The 10,305-nt window shown below is 41.1% G+C and overlaps 2 pseudogenes; both read right to left on the bottom strand.

Annotated features, from left to right (window-relative positions):
* Positions 1 to 2,587: 2,587 nt before the first annotated feature.
* Positions 2,588 to 3,899, bottom strand: LOC148933507 (uncharacterized; annotated as a pseudogene).
* A 2,585-nt stretch (positions 3,900 to 6,484) lies between these two features.
* LOC125220986 (uncharacterized) lies at positions 6,485 to 8,974 on the bottom strand (annotated as a pseudogene).
* Positions 8,975 to 10,305: the final 1,331 nt, after the last annotated feature.

Here is a 10,305-nt window from a genome sequence, read left to right as displayed (position 1 = left end):
CAAGAGAAAGCGAAGCCATGTATGAAGACACGACTACACTCAAAATTCCAACCATCCATATTATTCAATTCAACTGTCTCAACACCACCAATCGGCCATCGCCGCTCAACCTGCACATAGGGAAAACACATGCAGGGTTGAGTATTTTAAACATACTCAGTGGACTCATGCCAAAACATTTTATAGTTATGCCATCCTTACCATATTGAACTCGAGTTTTTGCATTTGTTTAAAGATAAGCATCGAGTATCACAAAATATATCATGGACTGGCCAGTCAAATAATACCTCCCATTTTCTCATCAATCAACAATTCATATGGTGCGACGAAGTGTGGCCACACTTTCGCCCACGAGACCGGCCGACTAGCAAGGACGGCTCCCGATCTCCCGTGTACACTAGCCTGATAGGGTTTGCGGCCCTACTCAGACCCGAATTCGTTTACATAGCCCTATAGCCTAATGGAGCGCACTCGCAATCTAGGCATCAGGCACACACAATATCCAAAACAATCATGGGCATGGCATAACAGTTCAATCCACCCTTATTTCACCACTTTCATAAGTTTGCAACATAAAAGAGTTTAAGAATAAAGCCCACCTCGATTTCCTTCGAGTTGAAAAACACACTTCTTCTTGTTATCACACCGAGAACGTGAACTATCACCTTTAGTTCATATATTTCAAATAAGTCTCAAATCATGGATCAAAACATGCATGTTCTCACGTTTCCCTCTTTTCCATCGATTACTTTCAATATTCCCATTCAAAATCAAAGTACGATTATCATATCGTTTTTATCCACACAGCAACTCTAGATTTAACATCAAATCGTGTCACGCATGAGTGTTTTCCACACACAACACACGCACACACACACCTCATATGTGCACGCCTACCGAGGCATACACACACACACACACATTGTCACAACATATACGCACACCACACATGCATCCAAAATCACCGATTAATTTCCCCCTTCACTCGATCTAAATGCATGTGGACTTAAGAACACCGATTGATAGGTAGAAGAAGAGAAGATCAAAAATTAAAATACCTTTTCAATAGAACAATCGGTAGAAAACAAGTAGGATCTTGATTCTTCAACGAATTCTCGAATTTCAGCTTCAATTCTTCTCCAAAAGATGTAGAATTAATGGAGAAAGTAGAAGAAAAATTTGAGAGAGAGTGGGGAGAGAGATCGGCGAGAGTGAGGGAGAGAGGAGCGGTTTTTGTGTGTTGCTAGGGTTTAGGTCTTCTCTCTTATTTATAGAGTGCAAGATATAATCCAATAATTAAATAAATCAAGATTTGGAGAAGATTTGGTGGAAGAAGTGGCGTTATTTCTAGTGAGAAGTATGGGGGATTCGAAATTTAGGCTATATTAATTAGCCTATGATTTAATTTGAATATTTCACGGAGTAGAATAAAATATCACGGAGCAGAATAAAAATAATAATCTCCCCAATTAAATATGGGATAGGCGAGTAGTTTGACTTCCTCAAAAGGGATTTAATAAAAATCCTATTTCAAATTAGGATATGGCAAGATATGCTAGGATATTTGAATTTATTTATGGAAGAGAATAAACAAGGAATTAAATAATATAATAAAAATAATCCCTTCTCCCATAATAAGAGATTTTCGAAAATCTCTTCAAAGAAATCATAGGGGCCGAAAATTCATGGAACAAATTAGGGATATTCGGACTTTGGATTTAATTCGGATAATTATCCCAAGCAATAATTAAATCCAAGAAAAATAGGATTTCTTTCCAATAAATAGGAGGGGTCAAAAATTCCACATACTTAAATAATGCTCCTATTTAATTCTCACTCATCCCTAAGGAAAATAATTCACCACAGTCATTATTTCACCCCACATTAAAATATCCACATTCTCGAATTTCACCTCCACTTCACATTTTCCAACTACTTTGACCCTTCCACGGCCACGTCATATTTTCCACAATATTGACTATTCAATAGCCACGTCACATATTCAACAAGTTTGACTATTCAACTCAAACTCAACTCCAAATCGCAATTAGGTCACAAGGAACATTGCAATTAATCACTCATCATTTAATTCCACATATATCATAGCATTAAAAGCATTTAATGCAAAAATTTTCACGTCACCAAAAATTAGGGTTCGAAAAAAGCAGGGTGTTACATACATGCCTAAATATCATCATCAAATATAGCCAAAACAATAGCAGTACAGGCAAGGGTATCATCAAATCAAACAAAGATAGCATAAACAAACCACGAGGGAGAGAGAGGTGAAAAGGGAATCCACTAGACACCCCCCCAAACACATTCCAAGCAAAGCTAGGATAAGTTTAAAAGAGAGTGGATTTCCCATGGACCTTCACTGCGGAGGAGGGGGCGGATGCTGTCAGTAGCCTCTGAACTCATCGAGCCGGGCATTGAGGTTGGCCCATTGTGCGTTGTTGAAATCAGTGAATTGATTCCAGCTTGTCTCATACTGACTCCAACGGACTTCATTCTGAACCCAATACTCTTCCTGTCTGACTTTCATCCGAGCCACTCTGTCAATGAGAGAGCTCATATCCTCATCCTCTCACTCTTGTCGATCGCGTCTCCTCGGATTGCTCGTGCCGGCCTCATCATGGCGGGGAACTTCCTCTTCATCATCATCATCACCAACTTCTTCATTTTCCGCCTCCTCAACTCCGACCATGTAATCGGGGAGCTCCACATAAGGGTTGTCATCAGCATACTGCGGACTAGGGTCATATGATTGCCATGGGAGAACGGGTGGATTGTCTGCCTTGCAAGCTCTGTGGGAGTCTGCATTCATACTCCAGTTCATCGTATAGTCGGGACCGTTCACATATGTGTTCAACGCGTCCGGAAGGGGGTAGTGATCATCATCTCTCTAACAAAGATAAGCCCGACGGCGTCGGTCCACTACAATAAATCCCGTTCTCCTCAGATAATTGAGGTCCATCAAGGACTCCCCAATATCCCTAACTAGGTCATCAGTGCATACTCCCAGATGGAGTGCAATGGAACCTATGACACCCCCACATCATAGTGTGCCCTTATCCTTCTTGGATGCTTGCTCAAGGTGCTTGATCATGTAATGAGCAAAGTTGATCGGCCTCTTGTGAAGGAGACTCCATAATAGAAATAGCTCATCCCGTTGCACGCTTCCTTGTTGTGATCGGGCAAATGGGTGGCCTACACATGCCTTTTGAATCATCCTCAACACAAGGTCCCGGATCATCGATGTCTTAGCCCTATTGGCTTGAAAGTTCTCATTCAGCCCGGTGATCGCCCTCATTTTTATCCAAATCATCCGGCTCTGTATGATCATCTGCTGTGAACTCATGCATCCCCTTTAAGTCCTCCATAGTCAACTCATATGGTTCGTTCCTCATTCGAAACTTAATAGCTCTAATTCTCCTTCGATCTGCGACCACCTCCAAAGTGGAGAGAAACTCTAGCATGAGCACTTGATAGGAATGAACATTTTCCCAATTGAATAGCACCATCAGTTGGCCCACTTCACAAAGCTCGTCAAAACACTGTGCCAAGCCCAATTGAGAGAGGGCCTCCTGGCATGGAAATTTAGACACCCTATAATCGAGCTTTGCGAGTGCCCGCCATCTTCTCCTCTCGTTGCTAGAGTGCAACTCCACATCAAATCTTCGGCCCTTAGAACCATTCTCACCTACAAAGAAAATGTGACAACATTAGGTCTTATTTGTAACCAAAACATCCACACTTAATGCATATTACCAAAGTGAAGGTACTCCTACAAACTTGTCCTAAATCATAGCACTTATCTCACATGTATGCACAAAAGAGTACCCTTCACTATCCAATTCCACACCACCTAATGATAGATAGATAACAAGTGTAGGCATACCCCCAAATCATGCATATGCATCAACAACCAAGCAAAATATCACCATTCAAGCACAATTTATACCTTGAAAAACATGTGATGCATTAAAGCAACCTACAACTTGCTTAAACAATGCAAAGTTCACACTTTAACTCACCACACAACATAACAACCACAATCAATATGCAAAGTACCAAAAATTCATCCCAAAAACTCTAATCCATCACAATTTAGCACGATGTGCACCACAACCAAGCAAAACAAAACTTCTTTGACACCAATTCCAACCATTCATGCTCATATCAACAATAGAATTCAAAATTAATAGCAAAACCAACAATTCATCCAACAAGCTCACAATAAACCAAATAATTCCTCAAATTCAACCACCCAACCATCCATAAACAACCACAATCCATGGGTAATGAAGAATAGAGGGAAAAATTCATACCTTTCGAGTTTAAATTGGAGAAAATATGAATTAGACAAGAGTTATGAGTGTAGAAATGATATAGGTGGTGGAATTTTGAGTGAAATTGGACGGAAATCGGAGAATGGGGCTAGGTTTTCGTCGAAGTCGGGCGCCGTTGAATGGGAGTCGCGCGTTTTTAAATACTGCGTAGGAACGCCCGATCGGGCGTTTTGTCAATTGACAAATGCCCGACTCGGGCGTTTTTTCAGACTCCCGCTGAAAAACATCCGATCGGGCGTTTTACTTATGCAAAAAAGCCCGATCGGGCGAACTCTCTGCCTTGACTCCTGATACGATCGGATTTTGCACGGTTTTAAGACCATTATTTGGCCCGTTTTTAAGGTCAAAGTTGCATTACATGTCCATTATTTGCATATTTTGTCTATTTTGATGTTTTGACATGTTTTGTGAGAAATGTGCATATTTGAGCCCAAAAAGGGAGTCAAAACGCGAAAGTAGGAAATCTGGAGCTTCTCCGGCGACCGCCGCAACACTTCCGGCGACCACCGGCGCTTATCGAAGACAAAGACACGCCCGGCGACCGCCGGGAAGTGCGTGGCGGTCGTCAGAAGCTACTGGACTATGCGCGGCGACCGCCGGCCAAGGTGCGGCAGCTTGCCACAAAAATAGCTTTAATATGGTCTTTCGACACACCATTCTCTTCGTCTTGAAAAGAGCTTTAATATGGTATAAGAATCACCTCAATCGGAGTTCTGTGGAGAGAGTTATGGCCGTTCTACCAAAGTCGCGCAAAGTAGCCAGCTGCAGTCTAGGCGGAAAATTGAAGAAGGAAAGAAGATTTTACCTTGTGAAGCCAAATCTTTTCCTTCTACTATGGGGAACGAAAATTACATATTTCCTAATGCTTGGAGGATACTTACTACCAAATTTAAATCCTTCTAAAGCCTATATATCATAACCTCATTCATAGAATAAAACCCTTCCTTAGCCCCCAAAAGGGGAGCTTTCATAGCTCCTCCTCCAACCCTAATCTTTCATCTTCTTTTTGCCAATTACTTCCATAGCATAAATTTGAGAGTTCTTCATTGTGCAAGGGGTTGGAGAAAGAAGCAAGAACATCAAGAACGACAAGGATTCAACCTACGGGTTTTATTTGCTTTAGTTTTATGTTCCAATTGTTTTCACTCCAATCTATGTTTTTAGCTTATTCAATTATGTCTAACTAAATTCATAGGATTCTTTGGATGTGTTAGTAACTTTTATTGGTTTATACAATTCCTTTTTCTATTTAATATCCGTTTTGTTTTTACTTTGTTTCTTCCCTAAGTAGTTTTGATGCTGCATGATCGAGTGACACAATCTTGTATGATTTAATATAGCTTGCTTCATAACTGTGACAGAGTTCTAGCGAGTTAAATTCACTTAGTAGACGCTACAGTTAGCTTCCCTTAAAACGACACTGTTAATTGAGAGTGAGGACTTTTCAAGGGTCTTAGGAGCTTTTTGGAGTTACGTGTTAGGATTGACAACCCTAATGTTGTAATCAACGTTTGTATCGCATGAGCATAAGCTAGGTGACTCGTCCTTTCAAAATATAAACTGTGCTAGGGTATTGTAGTTGGAATTTGTATAACCATAATTGTGAACCCACATCCCTAGAATTCTCTTATCTCTCATATTTTATCTTTGTGATTTAATTGCATTAAGTTGTTTGATTGCTTTCAATTGTTTTACTTTCAAAAACCTAAAACTTCTCTTGCTTCTCTAGATAGTATTTGACGCTTAGTATATAATAGCCAGTTGCAATTATATTCCCCGTGTTCGATATCCCGGTACTAACCTTTAGCTATACTATATCTACCATGTATACTTGCAGGTATTTTTAGTGCTAATAAAAAGTGCATCAAGTCCCGATTTCGCCCGTCTTCGGTTTTTCGACTGTTTCGTTCCCATTTTCCTGTTCCAACAACTACAAAACAAAAATATACCCAGCTTGAAAGTAATTGGGGCATTAAACACACTTAAAATGATTCACCAAAACAAACACTAAGAAAACTCCTAAAAATGAGAGAAAAACATATTGACTTAAATAAAATTGTACCTAGTAGGGGTTGCCTCCCCCATAGCGCAATTGTTTAACGTCGTTTGCCCGACAGTCTTCAAGCTTTCACTTAATGGTCCAAGCTCACTTGAATCACCTCATCAGGGCCCGTCCTAGCTTACGGCCAAATAGAGCTTGTTTAGCCGCTTTTTCCACCAAATAGGATTGTCATTTTCTCCAAGGTCAACTCCATGAGATTCACTATTTGCCCCTTTTGGCACCTCCTTCTTTTGCTCCTCCAAACTTGTTTCATTCTCAAGCTCAAAGAACCAATTAGGGACCAAGATCTCCTCCAAGGGCTTCTCAACTTCAATATCCTTAGACACTTGTATCATCTTGCACTCTTCAATTTCCAAAGGCACCTCTTCTACTCTCTTGGATTCTTCCATTTCATGGCGTTTCATCTTGTCTAACATAGAGAGGATAGTCGTCTTGTTTCCATGCCTAAGGGTGAGTTCTCCCTTGGTGACATCAATTAAAGCTTTCCCAGTTGCAAGGAATGGCCTTCCAAGAATGAGAGGAACATTAGGATCCTCCTTCATGTCCAGGACTACAAAGTCCACGGGGAAGATAAAATCATTCACCCTTACTAAGACATTTTCAAGAATTCCATTGGGGAACTTGACGGACTTATCCGCCATTTGAAGAGTGATGGTGGTCAGCTTCAAAACACCAAACTTTAACTTCCGGAAGTAACTTAAGGGCATAAGATTTATGCTTGCCCCCAAATCACACAAGGCCTTGGTTTGCCTATCATTCCCGATTACACAAGAGATGTTGAAGCTTCCCGGATCCTTCATCTTTGCCGGCATTTTTTGTTGGATGATTGCACTACAATTCTCGGTCAAGCTCACGGTTTCATAATCAACCAACTTCTTCTTCTTTGACATAATCTTCTTCAAGAATTTTAGATAGTCGGGCATTTGTTGGAGTGCCTCAATGAGAGGTATATTGAGGTTCACCCTCTTGAAGATCTCAAGGAACTTTGCAAACTTCTCATCTAATTTCTTCTTTTGCACCACTTGAGGAAAATGAATTTTGACTTCCATGGGCTTGGGAGGTATAGTTGTCTCGGGTTGATCCTCGGATGGCATATTAGGTGACTCCACCTCTATTTCCTCTTCTTTAGGTACTTCCTTAGTTTCCACTTCGAGCATAGGAGGGCTCTCATAACTTGTCTCACTCCTCAAGTAGATTATCTTGCAATCTTTCGGATTTGCAATTGTAGTGCTTGGAAATTGCCCCGGTTGATGTATTTGTCCAACGGCTTGAGCAATTTGACTCACTTGATGCTCTAAAGCCCCCAATCTTGTGGTGACCTCCACTACCAACGTCTCAACTTTATCAATCCTCTTGGTAGAGTGTTCCATAATCCCATTGGTTTTCTCCATTATAGCTTTTAGAAGCTCATTGATAACATCACTTGAAGACTTTGAAGTGCTAGGCGCATTGGTGGCCCCACTTGATGCTCCAAATCCGAAAGATGGAGATGGTTGGATAGCATTACTCGAATTCCCATATGAAAGGTTTGGATGCGCATTAAAGGGTGGGCGGTAGCCTAGATAATTACCACCCCCATTGTTAGGGCGATAATTTTGAAATTCCTTGGATTACCCCATTGATTTCCTCCTTAATGTATATAATTGACATCTTCAATGGGCGGTTGAGGCTCTCCAATGGGTGCCACCCCCAAACCAAGGTCATCCACCTTTTGATTCAACATCGTCAATTGTAGGGAGAGAAGGTTAACGGCATCCGCATCAACTACCGAAGCTACCGGCATTGAACCATCTCGATTCGAGCTCCAACTCTTGCTAGTGTATGCAAGCCTTTGAAGCATCTTCTTGCACTCTTCGACCCCCTTGTCCAGGAATGATCCCCTCGAGCCAAAGTCTAGTTGACTTTTGATGAATTCCGAGCATCCATTATAGAAAAGGCTCACTTGATGGCCCGGAGATAGCCCATGGTTAGGACACTTCTTCAACAAAGCGTTGAATCTTTCCCATGCTTCGAACATAGACTCTTGGCTCTTCATTTTAAAATGGAAGATCTCCGCTTGTAAGTTGAGAGTAGAGCTAAGAGGGAAGAACCTCTCCAAGAACTTTTTGGCTAAGTCGTCCCAACTTGTAACCAAGCCTAGCTCAAGGTTATCAAACCAATCTCTAGCATATCCCGTCAATGAGAATGGGAATAGCCTAAGCTTGATTGTATCTTCGGGAACCCCATTAAGCTTGATTGTGTTGGCAATCTCCAAGAATTTGGCTAAGTGCATATTAGGATCCTCTGTGGGCCTTCCCGAGAAAACACGTTGCTCCACAAATTGGATCAATGCTGTCTTCAACTCAAAATTGTTGGCATTCACTCTTGGATCAATGGGTGGCATTGGGATATTAACGTTCCCAAATGCATTTCTAACCAGTGCCTCTCTTCTCCTTTCCTCCTCTTTTTCCCTTCTAATCTCCTCCATTTGTTGTTGTAGTTGGAGGATGATTTGGTCTTGATCAAGGGGAGGTGGAGGTGGAGGTGGTACTTCCTCGTTGTTCCCATTTGGATTTTCCATTGGCTCTACTAGATGTTGAGCTCGTGCTCTCCTCCTTCTTCCTCCTCTTCTTCTATTGGCGGCTTCTATTTCTAAATTAATCGGCTCAAGGGGTAGATGCCTTGAGCGCGTGAGCATAAAAACCTACACAACACAAGAGAGGAAACAAAGGGAGATCAGAGCTAAACTAGAAAACTAAACTAAATAAAGCAAGTAAATGTCGAAACTAGTATTCTCTATCTTATCGCAATATCAAACACAAAAGCAAATTAGTCCCCGGCAACGGCGCCAAAAACTTACTCATGCTAAATTTGCAATCAATATGTCACCCACAAGTGTATGGGGTATGTAGCACGTGGCAAGTTGAAATTATCGATCCTCGAAGTCTAAATGTCGGCTTGAGTACTACGATGCAACTTTGAACACTATCTAGACTAATAGAAGGGGTTTTTGGTTTTTCTTAAACTACGAGCTAAGAACAAAGAACAAGTAAGAAAATAAGAGCAAATTGAGAAACTAAAGCAAATAAAAGGTAGCTTTCACACAAATTTGGGAAGATAGGTATATGGATCTGTTGGTATGGATCACGGGTGTTCACCTAGAGATCATGCTCATCTATTGGGTCTCACGGGTGACTAGGAAGGTCGGGTTAATTGGTTAGACCCCCTCTCGGGTGCATCTAATGCGTTGATCGGCCTCTAATGTCGGAGTCTTCTCCTTACACTTCAAGACCGACTCCTAAAACCTACGGACCCAAGCCCTCTCTCTAGCTATGCATCTCTCGATAACATTAAACATACGGAGTTGTTGATTATTTAACAATCTAATTAAGCATCTCTCAATGACAATAATTAGAACAAGACATATCCAATTGGTAGTTAAGCAATTAGATAATGAAAAAGCACAATAACCAACAAAACCACCACAAAGAGATAGATAAGCATAAATCAAGGTTTAACCCATGAATTCCATACAAACTTCACCAATATCCCTAATAAAGACTTAACTACTCATAATGGAAGCTAAAACAAAAGTAAATACAAGAACATCAAAGGAAAACATAGTAGAAATGGAAAATAGAACTCCCTAAGTGGACTTGATGTTGGGGAGAATCTTTCTTCTTCAATCTCTTGAAGATGGAAGCCTCCTTGCCTTCAATCCTCTTGAGTCTCTCAATTTCTCTCTCTATTTTGCAGTGGGGGAAGTTAGGGTTCGAAAATGAGTGAGAAACCCTTTTATACTCGGAGTGAAAAAGGGCAAAACTGAGTATCTGTGTAAAATGCCCGATCAGGCGATTGGCAATATGAAGAACGCCCGATTGGGCAATCCGGAAGTATCGCGATGACAGCCAA

Source organism: Salvia hispanica, chromosome 1, assembly GCF_029641045.1.
Source record: "Salvia hispanica isolate PSC_SH4W2 chromosome 1, Shi_PSC_v1, whole genome shotgun sequence".
Lineage (NCBI taxonomy): Eukaryota > Viridiplantae > Streptophyta > Magnoliopsida > Lamiales > Lamiaceae > Salvia > Salvia hispanica.
Note: the sequence above shows the minus strand (reverse complement) of the source record. Positions and strands in the feature narration are given on the sequence as shown.